Source organism: Zootoca vivipara, chromosome 15 (assembly GCF_963506605.1).
Source record: "Zootoca vivipara chromosome 15, rZooViv1.1, whole genome shotgun sequence".
In the NCBI taxonomy this organism is placed as follows: Eukaryota; Metazoa; Chordata; class Lepidosauria; order Squamata; family Lacertidae; genus Zootoca; species Zootoca vivipara.
In genome coordinates this window covers 22,233,870-22,249,765 of record NC_083290.1, presented here as the reverse complement: position 1 = coordinate 22,249,765, position 15,896 = coordinate 22,233,870, and positions in this window count along the sequence as shown.

Here is a 15,896-nt window from a genome sequence, read left to right as displayed (position 1 = left end):
ACACACACACACACACACACACACACACACACACAGAGAGAGAGAGAGAGAGAGAGAGAGAGAGAGAGAGAGAGAGCACTGAAAACAACCTTGATGAATATGAATTGTGAATGCTACAGAGAGCGGAACTGCTCTCTGTGCAGGGGTTGCTATGGGAACACCATCCCAGCCAGGGCAACACAGGCACACAACACGCACACACGGTCTGACACTTCTGTAGCAGAACAAGGAGCGGGATGATCAAAGATGCCCAACATTTCTGCCTTCAACAATTCCTCTGATTTCTCTGTGGTGCCTTATTATAGACTGGAATCAAGAAAGAAAACCTGAGCAGGGATGCCTGGGACTCATGCAGTTACTGGCAGATGGCTTCCCTGCCAACCATTAGAACAATTGCAGAAATGTCTTTCATTGTGCGAAGAGAAATATTAGCCATGCCTTGCCACTCCTGGCTGCCAGGGGGTTGAGAGAGACCCAGATATATCAGCAGCTGCTAACCATTCATCATGTAATGTTGGGTTACTCTTTCAGCTGCTTAAATCTGGGGATAGGACTGTCTTGAATAGACTCTGCCTTCTTCTGCAGAGGTCTCCAAGGGGCAAAAAAGTACAAGGGCTCCAGCAGCAAAAGGGACCCAGTTCAGTTGTGGAGGATCTGCCTTTGCATGCGGAAGCTTAGTTCCTGAGAGCATCTCTAGGTAGGGCTGGGAAGAGACCCCTGCCTCAAAACTTGTAGAGCTGCCAGCTTGTCTGATTCAGTAGAAGGAACCTCCTTATGCTGCTGTGTACTAGACCAGGGCAAGAGCCCAGTGAGAAGGGCAAATAATAAAGGGGAAGGCTACTGTGCCCCACCTTCTTGATCTTTCCAATAAAAAAACCCATTTGCAGATAATTTCCACAAAATAGTGAGGGTGCTTTCATACTGTGGCTGTTTTCCAGTGGTATTTGGCCACACAGCAGCAAATTCAGGCCACACCATTAAAGTTGATGTGTGCAATAAATCAGGATCCCAAAAAGATGGGACTTCTTGTGAGATTATTTGTTTCATGTCACCTCTCACTTGCCTTTTCTCTAAACTAAAAAAGTCCCAAATGCTACAACCGTTCCTCATATGGAAGTCACTCCATCATTTTAATTTCCCTTTTCTGAACCTTTTCCAACTCTACAACCAAAACTGTACACAGTAATCCTTCACGACCCCTGGCTCCAGAAAGTTGTGGGTGTTATTAGGAGGCAGTCGCTGCCAAAAGAAAGGAAGAGAACTCCATGTTTCTTGTCTGTGTGTCTCTAGACAGATGGGCCACTGGGACTTTCTCAGAAATATACAGAGAACAAACAGCACTTTCCATGCTTTGAGGAACAGCTTCATATGAAGCCATTTGTTATCATGGCTGATCTTAGCCCATTCTTCCACCTATGGAGACTACAGGTGCCGAAAGGACCTAGTGGTGGTTATCACACAAAGAACGATCACCTCTGTTGTGTTTTATCAGTGCAGCTCTGTGTTTCCATCCACAGAGGGTGAATGAAGACTCAGCAGGTGGCGCTCTCTCTTCCGTGAAACTTCCTTCGTCTGGCAGGATGGCTACAAAGATGCAGTATGTAGTGAGCCTGATGTGAGTCATCAATAGCCCTCAGGTCAGGTCAGGTCTTTGGCCTTTCAATTTTCAGTGGTGCCCTGGGCAAGGCCAAAATTCAATACACACATCCCACTTCTTTCATTTTCTTCTGTGCATGCTCTACAGCATGCCTTCCAGTGTGATGCCCAGTGTGGGGAAACTGCCTTAAATCCGCCTCTGCTCAGGTAGCCATCAGCATCATGTGAAAATATGCCTGAAGAATGCCAGGCAAAGTGAGCACATTGAAAACCCAGGCACAATGACACATACAAACAGAAAGTCTCTGCGCCACCAACATGTAGAAAGCATCGCTTTCCAGCTCACTTACCAACAACCAGTCTGAACAGAAATACCTTTCAGAGCCACGGTCTGCACTAATCCAGGAATTTGTCTTCCGAGCACAATATTTTCTTTTCATAAATAGCCAGTGTGGGTCCTCTGATTCATAACAGGAGCCTGCCCCCAGGGGCCACGGACTGTAATTCTCCACCCCATGCAGTGGACCCTTGTGGCTCTATCTCCATGGGGAGAAGAAGCTCCTATTGAAGCAAATTGGGGCTCCCCCCAGGCCAATAGCAGGAGTAGAGGAGGGGAAATCTGGACATCTGGAGGTCTAGATTCATATCTGCCCCCATAGGCTATTTTTGGAAGAATGAAAGAAAATCTTACATTCAAGAGAATTCCAAAAAGTTCCAAAATGCTGTGACATTTCTTTGTAGGGGAGCTGCTGCATTCTCTTGATCATTTTGGTTGTGCTTGACTGATTTAACCCATCAGCTTCTATATACCCCCTACTGTACCAAAAAATGTGAGGTTTTTTTACCCGGCATCTAAAAGGTTGGATTGAGGCACACTTCAGTGAAGAGGTAATTTCACAGGCATGGAGGAGACACCCCGTAAAAAAGATCATTCATTGACAATTCCAGGAATTCAGAACTGCCAGATCCTCTGGTCAGTGAGGAAATGCCACTTATTTTCTCTAAATATTGTGTGAGAAATGTGCTTCATTGGTTCATTAGAGATATTAAATTTAACATAAGATGGGAACAGAGAGATGGCAAGAGAAATGATAGCAGAAGGCAGTGTGTGAGAGAGATCATAGGCTCAATTTGTGCTTCAGGTAAAGAACGCGATGGGGAGTGGGGATCAGAGATAAATTTGGCTCTTCAAAAACAGGAAAGATTCAGATTCCAACATGGGATGAAATCCGCTCATAAGTATTATGGTAAACAGAAAAGACAAGAGGAGACAATAACAGCAAACCCAAAATCAATGTTCATGGTCAACTAACAATTTCTAACAGGCCTAATACAACCTGGAAATGCTTCAATGCAAGTGAAATCCAGCATTTAGCCACACAGAGGCAGCAAGGAGCAGCATGAAAGGATTCCTACGGGCAACCATGGGTCTTGTGCAATTGTCAGGAAGAATGCAGCCACAGAAGAACAACTTCTGGTCTTATTAGCAACAATTCTCAAAGGTTTATTATTGTATCCTTCTTCTGGGCATGTTTTTTAATGAGACTGGACTAATAAGACAAGCATTTCCTGATAGCAGCAAAAGTTTGTCCATCTCATGAGTGCTGGAACGAGGTTTTTTTAAAGTGATCCCTCTTTGGGAACTCTAACCTGAGAATGTGATGTGCTTTTGCAGCACTGACTTCTAAATATGTTTATAATGGTTACAGCAGCTACTCTGAGTGCTAGTCTGGAAGATTCCTGCATGCAAGGAGGGAGGGGCTCATGGCTTACTTACCATTTGGCTCAAGCAGATTCTAACTACTCCAGGGTGCTTAAAATCCCACCAAACAGCTGGCTTGAAACACTTAATAAGAACTTAAGAGCCACCTGCTGGATCAGGCCAAAGACCCATCTAGTCCAGCATCATGTCCTCATAGTGGCCAACTAGATGCCTGTGGGAAGCCTGCAAACAGGACCTGAGTGCAACACAACGTTCTCCCCACCTCTGATTCCCAGCCACTGGCCTTCAGAGATAGGCTGCCTCCAACAGTGGAGGGAGAACATAGCCATTGTGGCTAGTCACCACTGATCAGTGTACCATCCACAAACTTGTCTAAACTCAGTAGTGGGCAGTGGGATGGGGTGACACTGACCTCACAGCAGCTCACCTGGGTGACACTGGGGCAAGGCAGGAGTGAGACCAGGATTGTGCAGGTGTGCAAGTGGAGCCCATGTCAGAGCCCACCCAGGTGCAGTGTTGGAAGCGGGTCTCAGCAGATCTGCCCCATCATACTGACTGCTGCTGGATATTAAAGCAGTCCAGGTTGGCGGCCATCACTGCATCCCAATTGACTAAATTCCAAAGTTTAACTGTGAGATGTGTGAAGCAGTCCATCCTTTGGTCTTTCCTGGATCTCCCAAGGGGCAGCTCTTCCTACATAGACTACGAAGGAAGTCCACCCAAGCTGGTCACTGCAGGTATGAAATAGGCTGATACTATCATAGAATCATGGGATGATAGAGTTGAAAGGGGCCAGAGGATGATCTAGTTCAACTCCCTGCAATGCATGAATCTTTCAACCAATACGGGGCTCGAACCCATAACCCTGAGATTAAGAGTCTCATGCTCTTCTGACTGAGCTATCCCTCCACCCACCTGTTAGGATTCTTGCTCCGTGTTTGCAGTCATGGGATTGTTGTCTATCACATGACAGTGTATGTTTTCATTCCACAGAGTGGGAAGTGACGGAGACAGGATGTTTTGGTATTACTATGTTCCGTGAAGTGGGACTATTGTCCTTAGTTCTTTCTCTTTGCTGTATGATGAGAAAGAGGCAGGAGCTAAAGCAGAATGCTCCGAGTGTATTATACATAAATAAACGTAGATTAGCCAAAATGCTGTGCTACTGAGTTCTGTTACGCAAACTGTGAATACTCTGCGGATCCCTAAGTGTGCTAATGCTTCTTGGTATCAGTCGCTGTGTTGCTCGGGCTGAAGAAAGCTTTTGAAGCTCCTGAATGAAAGACCAGGAGGGAGAGAACATGTCAGTCGGCCAAGAGTAGAATGATCCTAACACCACCTACCCTTTCCACAGCTGACAATGGACTCTGCTCATATTTCTTTCAGTTTGGGTAGCTGTTTCCTTCCTCTTCCCCCTCCTCAAACTTTACATTAACCCAGGGCTTCAGAACATCTGCTGCTTCACCAGCTCCAAGGAGTCCCAAGGATCCAAAAAACCCTCTTGTAGGCATGTTGAAGTCATGGTTGGAAGAGGGGGCACCAGCTCCTACTGACTGCTGCCATGATCTCAGTTCTGCCATGATCACATTTTCAACTGGCCTATTGGCCACTGGGCCCTTTCTCTAATACGCTGTCAGCTCCCATTACATTCTGCTAAAGGTGATGTGTTACAAATAGACAGATCACAGATTCTGCGCACACTGACTATTGCTGGAGTGTTCTGTGTCGGGGTTAAAAAACAACAACTGTAAAACAGATAAGTGGGATATGGTCAGAAAAATGTGGGAGCGGTTAAATTTGGTTCAGTGAATAGAGATGCTGAAGAACAGAGAGAATCATCAGGTGCAATTAGATAATTGGTGCCTGTTAACAGCTTATGGAAAAAGAGAACTGGAAATAACAGTGTTGGAGTGGGTGACCTATTTTTTTCAAAGATATAATTTGCAAAGTGGGGAAAATCTCATAGGTATAAAAAGAAAAAAAAATGCTTTCCTCCCCCTTCTTAGCCGTTTTGATGTTAAAACAAAGGTATATATGGAATTGTTAATATTTGGTAATGTTATAAGCAAATCTATTTTTGTTTGTTTGTATGTATTTTTGTGTGAAGAACAAGTCTGTTATATATATATATATATATGAATCCACTTTAACTTTATCTTAACCATACAATGCACAACAGCTTACTACATGTTAATGAGAAAATACATAAACAGGCTAAATGGATCCACTTAACAACCACTATCAGGAGCTGCAGATACCCAAGACATCTTCTTGCATTATGTGGTTGATCAGACTGCTATAATACAATGGCCACTTCCCTATATATATATATATATATATATATATATATATATAGGGGGGGTGTTAGATTGATTATGCAATGAAATTATTTTTCAAAATAAATTTAAACGCCACTGTTTGGGATAGCTCAGTCAGTAGAGCACGAGACTCTTAATCTCAGAGTCATGGGTTCGAGCCCCACATTGGGTGAAAGACTCCTGCATTGTAGGGGGTTGGACTAGATGACCCTCCTGATCCCTTCCAACTCTGTGATTCCATGATTACACAGACATACAAACACCAATACCCATTTGGCTCCCTTCTCCACTGCCCTTTCACACCACCCCAGCCCATTCTGCAGGCTCTCACCTTTCACTGCTCTTGTGTCTCCCCTTTGTTATCGCCTTCCCACCCCCCACTGCCCTTTTATCTCTCCCTGCCATTGCTCAGGTCCCCCATCTCTCTCTCCCTTTCCCCTCTGGGCTCTGACCTGTAGTGTTTCTCTCTGCCTTCCCTCCTTTCATTATCCCACAGTCCCAATGTCTTATTCTCTCCCCCACCCTTCTCTTACTGCCCTCACTCTCCTCCAGCCACACCCCTCACTTTCTTCTTTTGTTTATTTGTTTGTTTTTGAATATTTGCACCCCTCTCTCCAGCCAAAAAGGCCCCCAGAGCAGCTTACAAACACTCAAAACAAGACAGCCTCCACCCTCAGGCTTACAATCTGAAAAAAGACAACACACAAGGGAAAAGGAACTGGGAGGGAAGAGGAAAATCAAAATCAAAACTCAAGCACCAATTTCTAAACAGTTGTCTAAACAGTTTTCTAAAGAGTTGTTTCATGGCCAGGCAGTACCAGGTGGAGTCTTTTGCTTTCCATCTTTTCCGCTGAGGCAGTCTGAGGGAATAACTCCCATTTTCACCCCCCCCAAAAAAAACCTCATAGCCCCCCTGATGACTCTAGCAGGCAATATACAAATCCATTTGGACTTAAATACAACAAGCCCAGTCTAGAGCTGGAAGAAGCCAAGGGGGGGGGGGAGAGGCACATCTAACAAATACTGAAATAGCTGGTGATGCGGGAGGAACTCGATTCAGATTGCATTTAAAGGTGAATCTATCAAATTCACTCTTGCAAAACAACACGATAACCGAAAAACTGTCATGCTTCAAAATTCACACTTCTCTGACTAATGTTTACACAAATGAATATATTAGGGTGTGCATAGAAATGAATATATTTGAAAATAATATGCACAAAATTGCACTACTGTATATTAAAAGCAATTGCTTGCAATAAATAAATAAATGTGTACACTGGTGACCACTGCAATTAGGAGAAATTTGAAGTAAAATCCTGATGCATTTTCATGAGGATTCTCCTTCTCCCCCCTCCAAAAACAAACAAACATCCCCCTACCCAAATTGCTGCAGAAATGTGGAAAACTTTAGATTGGAGAAATAATGAGAAAGTGAGAGAAGTGAAATTGACAGAGCCTTCCACAAAGCATTCCACAGCACAGGTTAAAAAGGGGCATCATATCTCTTTCCCACCCCCTCATGGCAAACCAGTCCCAGAGGCGAATTTAGGGGAACATAACCAGCTTGGGTGCACTGGGCGCAGAGCCTTGGGGGTGTTGCAGAAGACTCTACAACTATTACGTAGAATTGAGTGCAAGAGGTGTGGGTGGGGGAGCTGAATTTTGGTGCTGCACAGGGCGCCACTGAAATTTGAGGCCCCAAGGAATCTCACTGTTAGCCGGCTACTGCAGAGTCAGAAAAGAGAAGCCCACCCTTCTGTCATGCCTACTGCCGGCTGCATATGAGTAGCAGGCAAGGGCAGAGGCCCAAAGTGGGCAAAGCAAATGGATGTGGCTCTTACCTTTGTATGGGAGGTGACGTCCCAGCCATGCCAAAGGCAAAGAGGCTCCTCCATGCAAATCTCTCCGTCCACACAAGCAAGAGGCACCACCCTGGCGAAAGGACACCTTCTCGATAGGCAAAAGCACTTGAGGAGGGAGCCACTGAGAGGCGTGGCTTGGGGAGATGGGGGTGTGGCCTGGGGAAGGGTGGGTGTGGCCTGGGGGTAGGTCCTGAGGGTCAGTCAGAGAAGGATGGAGGTCCAATTTTGGGCCCCTTCCTGAAACTGAGGATTCCTACCTGTAGGCTAGATGGGCAAATATCTCACCTAGCCAGCTTATAAATACACAGAGAGAAGCATATCTATACCTATATAATTTCAGGCTTAGTGCCATTACCCTCTTCCTGTCTCCCAGTTGTTCTTTTCGCAACCTGCATTTGCTAGGAAGATGCTTGGTCTCCTGTCCCACTGCCTGGGGAGGATGCTTAGTAATTGCATTAAAAATAGATTGCAGGCTGCGTACATTTACCGAACAGCACGAGCCACACCTTTCAACTACGAGGCTGGCCAGCCATGTAAAACATTGTCTTTGGCTACAGTTAGGCAACTTGACGTGCTGCGGGGAGTGAATCATTTGCTGCTGATATCCAAAAGCCCTTTGTTTCCTTGAATGAAATTATCCACTTTTCTCTCCCCACACCCATCCTTCCCCTGGTCTCATGAGCAACATTTATTTAGGGCTGATAGTAGGGCAAGATCTGCCTCCATGGCAGATAAGTGGAATTCAAATATGAATTCGCAAAGGTATAAACAGGATGGAGATTTTTAAAGTGACTCATGATTGACAACCATCGATTTTGGAGGGCCCAGGCAGGACAGTCAACGGTATTTAGGTCATTAGTCCAGATCAAATGCATTTAGCAGGAATGGCCGACCATTCTTATTTGTTGGCATTATGTGGCCTACATTGTTTTGGGTCAGTAGGTTCAGCTGGGGCAAGGGAGCATTTGTCGCTTACCCTCAGTGAAGCAAGGAGTTAGGGAGACTTATTCAAGCCAAGGGCTGCAGTCTCTCAGGGAGAACCTTCTGGAGGGTCACACGACAGCGTGGGTAGGGCTAGAGGAAAAATGGGCGAAGTAATGGGTGTGAACTACTTCTTCTTCTTCTTCTTCTTCTTCTTCTTCTTCCTCCTCTTCCTCTTCCTCTTCCTCTTCCTCTTCCTCTTCCTCCTCTGATTATTCTTAGCCGAGTAAGATTGTCTTCCATTAACATGGTCTTAACAGTGAGTCTATAAGTGACTGTGAAGGCCACTTCTGGATCCACACGTCCTTCCACAGTGGGGACATAGGTTTCCGGCTCGGTGTTGATCATGGTGAGGGTTTGCCAAGCGTGCCTTCCTCTTAGCATGTCCTGAGTTTGAGAGTCTTCAAAGCCCATGACACCTTTAGTAAAGGCTGTTCTCCAATTGGAGAGCTCGCTGTATGTGAATTTCCTCTGTATGCTTCTGTTTACACACCTCCATCCAAGTAACATTAGGCCGTTTAACTGCTTAGACACATTTCAGCAGATCTGGTGAGGGGGCGTGACCTAGGGAGACTTCCGAGGGCCAGCTATAGGGGCCCTGGAGAGCTGCAATTGGCCCACAGAGGGGAATTTCCCCACCTCTAAGCTACACAATGAACCAAGGTTACATGGAATTCTCCTGCTGCAGTAAAACCCTTACTATGCTTTGATTAACTTTTGCAAAAGATGATACAGTTATTATAATTGAATAAGTTAATACCAAGAAATGAAAAACATCTAAAGAAGGCAGTTAAGGAAAGGAAAGAATAACTCAAATTGAGGTGGTGGATGGAAGTCTTAGGTCTGATAATTCAGAATAATAATCATGGGTTATTGGTGGAGGGAAATATATTGAGTTATTATGTATTTTTTATTCTTAGTTTTAGTTTGAATTTTGGATGAAATTTATGTGTGTATGCATGTAGAGCAAAACTCAATAAAAATTATTTTAAAAAAGAAAAAAGAATTCCCCTGGGAAAGTTCACTCCAATTGGCTACATGCTCTTGGCTTATCTTGAAATTCTGAAAATGTTGTCCTTGAATGACAACCCTTAAAATTGGTCCTACTTTTGACCAAACCTGGGTGGTGCTTTCCTGGTCTGTTTTAAAACTGGCACGGTAGTGGCTAACTTGGGCAGATCAATGATGCCGGCAGCTATCAGAACTAATATAATCTTGAAGGGCTTTGCCTATCTTAAATAGATAGAACACATTTTATTCATTGTTGAGAGAGAGACCAGAAAATGTGGGGATGACACAAAGCAGTCAATTGCAATGCTCCAATAAAGGACGTTGTTTGCTGAGGCACAGCCGTGAGCTTACATAAGGTGCAAGGCAAGCTGTCAGTCTAATGGGATCAAGGCAAGGCATGTCTGCCTATGTACCTGCTCCTTTAAGTGGCATTGGCTTCCTGTAATTCATTCATTGCCAGATGCTCAAACAATATCCCTACACAGGTCTTTCCCTTCTTGCTAAATACATAACCGAGGAAGGAAAATGATTAGGAAACCTAAAAAATTTCACGGGAGGAACGAACAAGCATTGAAATCACCTTCTGAGGCCCTCCTTTGTGTGCTAAAAATATGCACCTTCCCTTCAAAGCAGGGGGCTGAGCCAGCAGAAGCAATCACTGAATTGCTTTTCATAGAATAGCACCACACACTTCATTGTGGAGTAATAGAACTGTAGAGTTAGAAGGTACCCAAGGGTCATCTAGTCCAGCCCAAATCAGTGATCAAGTAGTGAGCATCTCTTTTTGGCTGGTGCCTAGGTGATGGAGTGCTGCTTTGCGCATCCCGCCTGGAGGCAACCAGATGCAAAGGAGGAGCTCAGGGTGTCTGCACCTCAAGGGTTGTCCTGCAGGCAGGATCCTGGCAGATCCAGTGTGCCAGGTGAGTGTGATAAAAAAAAATGGCCCTTTGCTGAAACTCCCTGGGCCTGTCCTCCTCTGCACCTCCACCAACCTGATTCACAGCTCAAGGAGCAGTGGCAGCCTGGAAGCAGCGGCAGCTCCATCAGGTGAGGAAGCCTGAGAAAGTGTAGGCCAGGCATAGGCAAACTCGGCCCTCCTGATGTTTTGGAACTACAATTCCCATCATCCCTGACCACTGATCCTGTTAGCTAGGGATGATGGGAGTTGTAGTCCCAAAACATCTGGAGGGCCAAGTTTGCTTATGCCTGGTGTAGGCTGTGCTGAGAATAAGGCCAGGATGGCCGGGACACTGCAAAGCAGGAAGGGAGATCAACTGCTCCCCTTTGTCCCACTAGCAGCAGATCCTACTATTAGCCTTGGCACAGGAAAGGGAAGCCTGGAAAAGAGGAATTCTTTTTCCTGCTGAAAGGAGGCCAATCTGGGCCTGGTTTCAGCTGGCATTTCCGATTGCAGCAGCAGCAACAGGAGCCCTGAATGCAATGTTCCCAAGCCCAGCCCTGCAGCGATCAAGTTCTTGCTTCACGTGTGACCTCCTTTTCGTTTTCCAGGGTGAAGATCCCTGGGGAAGGGCAAGAATGGTAAGCCGGCACACACAGCTCCCCTGATCAGCTTCCCAGGTTGCAATTAGGTGATTGCAGCCAGCAGGCTGGATCATGTGCCTTTCACATGCCTCACAGCAGCCCTCTTGGAATGGGAAAACAGGCGCTAAGTGGGGCACCCACTTAGAGGCAAGATGTGGAGGAAGAGGAGAGGGCAAGGAATGTATCATTATTGGGATATTTCCCCCCCCCCCCTGCTCACATCCCTCTCTCAGGTGGAGAATTCTCACTTCCCCAACCAGTTCCCTCCCCTGATTTTGCAATTAGCACCAGGGGGGAAAGGGACAAGATGGGAACAGTATTGCAGATGGGTCCCAGAATAGCAGAAGTAGGCAGAGCTTCTATTAGCGTTGGGTGGAAGCATGGGCGTAGTCAGGGGGGGCAGCTGCCCCCCTAGAAGCCAAAAAGGGGGGGGGAGGTGTAAAACATCTCGGCGCAAAAAAACAGCCGCTGTTTTTTTACACAGCAGCAGCAGTCCTCGGAGGGGCAGGACACGGGGGAGGCTCTCTTGTGATGTCACCCTCCCGGCGCCCCTCCCCCCGCGGCCGGTCATGCGCATCCTGGGCGAGAGGCTACAGGAACTGAAGGGCCATCACGGCCAGAGAAGGCGAGCAGCTCGCCCCGTCCCCTCCACCAGGACCCAGCGAGGGTGGCCGAAGCGCGCGGGCATCTGGGCAGCCCCCCGGGCAGTGTGGTGGCACCGGGTGGCCCGCTGCCCATGAACCTGTTTGCGGCCTGGAAGGTGGATGGCTCCAGCCCCAGCTGTGTCCCGCGGTTAGTCCCGCCTTCCTTGCGCTCGCTCCGGCGGGCCCTGCCACCCCGTCGAGGCTCTGTCTTCCGCCGCCCCAGCCGGGATGCTCACCCTCCGGGGGGGGCGTGGACATAGACAACGCCTCCTGGGGGGATCCCGGCTATGTCATCGCCAGCCAGCCAATCGGGTGGCTGGGGGCATGGCCGGGCCCCGTGGCTTGCCTGACCCCCCCCCCCAGTTTTGATCCTGGGTACGCCCATGGGTGGAAGCATGCAGCATGTGAGCGAGCCATCAGCGGTGGCCAAACTTGGCCCTCCAGCTGTTTCTGGACTATAACTCCCATCATCCCTAGCTAACAGGACCAGTGGTCAGGATGATGGGAATTGTAGTCCCAAAACAGTTGGAGGGCCCGCTTTGGTCAGCACTGCGCTAGGTGGATGGGTGGACAGCATTGGTGGAAGGATATGTCTGGGGAGAGTCGTCCTGATGCCATAGAGCCTGGCTAAAAGGTTTATATTTGCCTCTTGTGGAGACGTCAGTACCTTTAATTCAGGAGAACTCCAGTGTTGGCTACCCATCTTGGGCTGCAAGAAATGTGACACCTTGTGATTTTCTGAGGGTTGTAACCCTAGGTTTACCTTCAAATATATGCCAAGGACTAATGCTGCAGGCATTAATTCTATTATACATTCTTATGGGGTTTTTTTAATGCTATGCTCAGTTTACTAACTGACTGAAGCTGTGGCAGGACAAGGTCTTGAGAAGTACAGTCGTACCTTGGTTGTCGAACGCCTTGGTACTCGTACGTTTTGGCTCCTGGACGCCGCAAACCCGGAAGTGATTGTTCTGGTTTGCGAACGTTCTTTGTAACCTGAACGTCTGATGCTGCTTCCGATTGGCTGCAGGAAGCTCCTGCAACCAATCGGAAGCCATGCCTTGGTTTTCGAACGTTTTTGGAAGTCGAACGGACTTCTGGAACAGATTCCGTTCGATAACCAAGGTACGACTGTAAAAGACTTCAGTGCCAAGGCAGCAGAGACAAGCCTTTCGCAATGTGCAGTGAAGGAAGGCAAGGCAGTGGTCCTCAAATGCCCACCCAGTCTACCATTGGTCCCTCGTTTTCACCCGTGAAGTGTTGGACCCCCCTTGTAGCTTCACAGTGACTTGGTGTTGCTCTGGGTCTGTTCAAAGGAGGGCATGCCTCATCTATCCTTTCCCCTTATGTATAAATTTGTGGAGGCTGGCATTTACTATTTATGAACATGCTGACACCAGAGAACTTTAAATATAGGCCAACTAGTCATGCTATTGTGATAAGAAAGAAAGCAGCATGCATCCACACTCTCCCTTCCCTTCCTGAAACACACACAATGCTTGGCTGCATGGACAGGACAATGGTAACAAAGATGTAAAGCTCCATCTTTGCTCACTTCAGAAATTCCTCTTAGACAGTCCCATGGCATTTGTTGCACCATAGGATTGTTCAAGGATGTGCACAGCCTTCACCTCCCTCCTGAGTGACCTACATATCAGACCCAAACAAATTAAGAGCTGACTAATAGTCTCGTTGACCGTAGGAGGTTGACTTGGTTATTTTGGGCTTAAGAAATTGTCCTTGTCTGCTTCCTGATTGATGAACCTGAACCTAAATGAGCTGCAGGCAATATAGGCTCAGTAAGAAATACATACAGCACTTGAAATGAGCTCCGTAGTCCATGGCAATATATGGATTGTCAGGGAATGGGATGGTGTCTCTCACATATTCTGACTTTTTTTCCAGGCTTATGCCTGTGGGGTGACATCACGCTCCTTGTTTGTTTCAATCGGGCCAGGGCTTTCTCACCAGACAAAAATTTAAAAAGAGAAACCCTGCAAAGAGAGAGAGAGAGAGGGAAAACAGGTTTGATGAGTTACCGTAGTCATAGAAGTTGAATCAGCTGCGTTTGTGTGGAGCCTTAGGAGCGCATGAGGGTTTCTGACATTCTGCAAACTCATTTAAAAAGTCAAGTTTATTTCTACAAAACAATACAATATAAAACATAAAAAGGAGGGAGAAATGAATGACAAGAGCAGTGCAATATACAGGGAACATTGAGACTTCCTTAAAGAATAAAACGTTCCAGAATTCATGCTACATACATTTCCAAATATCTATAACTGCCAGTGCTGTGTGGTTTTGTAAGTCTTTGTTGAGTGCATATGTAATAAAGTTTTGCCAGGCAGTATGAAATAATTGTGGTTTCTTTTATCCAGGCATCCCCAAACTTCAGCTCTCCAGATGTTTTGGACTACAATTCCCATCCTCCCCGACCACTGGTCCTGTTAGCTAGGGATCATGGGAGTTGTAGGCCAAAACATCTGGAGGGCCATCTTGGGGATGCCTGCTTTTATCCTTGCACAACTCAGATTTTCTGTGCCGTTTCTTCTGCTTTTGCTGTCCAAATCGTTCTGTACCATGCTGTTAAGTCTGGCTATCCAGATTTTTCCACTGCCAAGTGATGGCTTGCCTGGCCAGAATTAGCAACTGTGAAATCACTTCCTTCGAACTGATATCCTTTTTAATGTCCTGTAAACAGAGGAAGCAAAAATAATTCTGCAGTAAATTCAATATCACAGCCTGTCATACTAATCAGTTTCTTATGTACATAAGACCAAAACTTTCATTTCGGAGTGCATTCGCACTGGAAAGGGGCATTCTAGAAGTTCATTAAAAACAAAACAAAAGCCAAGACCGTCGTTTGGTATTCTAAATGGAAAATGCTATAGAAAGATACTATTAAAATCAGGGATGACTAACCTTTGCCAGCCTTGTTTAAGGTTCGGCAACCCTCTGAGGGCTACAGAGCATGCACAAACTCTCACACACCACACACGGGCACTCTCCAAACATACATCAAGCACAAACCCACACACAGGAACATAAGAAGCTGAGTCAGGCCACTGGCCCATCTTGCTCAAGATTGTCAACACTGACTGGTAGCAGCTTTGCAGGATTTCAGACTGGGTTCATTCCTAGCCCTACCGGGAGATCCAAGGACTGAATCTGGGACCTTCTCCATGCAGCTCAAATGCTCAACCACTGAGTTACAACATACACATACATACAGGAACATTCACCTCCTCCCACCCTGACCTTCATCCTAGCAGAGAGCTAAGGAGTTTAAACCTCTCTTCCACTCAGTGCTGGGATTAGGACACAGACTAGGATGCAGGTCCTCTCCCCACTCATTCAACAGATGATGGATCTGGGGATCATGCAGTGGATCAATTTTTGTGTTCACAAGGTCATGATCTCATACTGTGCAAAATAAATAAAGAGTGTGCACTCCCATGAATAAGACACACAAGACACAACACGGCATTTTCTCGCTCCAAGGTCATGTGGCTCGACTGGTAATATGAGTATCATACAATCACAAAATTGTCAAGTTGCAAGGGACCCCCAAGGGTCATCTAGTCCAACCCCCTCTAGCACCACCTCCGTTTCCTGTGCATCAATGAAGCTAGTCTGTTTAATTTGAGCTCTTGGCCTGGTTTTTCTGACCTGGTATATTAATTTTATTTCTTGGTTGTGATGTGCAGTCTGCACTGTGCAAGGGTTGCATTTGCTTTTGTTTCCTGGGTAGACCCATGACCTCGGGATGGTGCATAATAACAGTAAATTTCTTGTGGGGTGGGGGGGTGGGGACGAGGGACGCCAGAGAATTCTGATGACAACGGAAGTGGAAATTGCCAATGCTCACTTATTTGTCCCCATGTCCAGAATGGAAATCAGTACAGCAAATATTTGTATTTGCTGCTGTTGCTTTCAGTCTGCAAGCAGTGCACAAGCTGTCACACCCACCCACCCCACCATTTGAATAGTGTTTCCTTTGAATTGAAATGAGTGGGGTGGAACAATATAACTTACATAATTTATGTAGTCGAAACAAAATAAAAAAATTCCTTCCAGCAGCACCTTAGAGACCAACTAAGTTTGTCATTGGTATGAGCTTTCGTGTGCATGTACACTTCTTAATCCCCACAACACCCCTGCACACACGAAAGCTCATACCAATGACAAACTTAGTTGGTCTCTAAGGTGCTGCTGG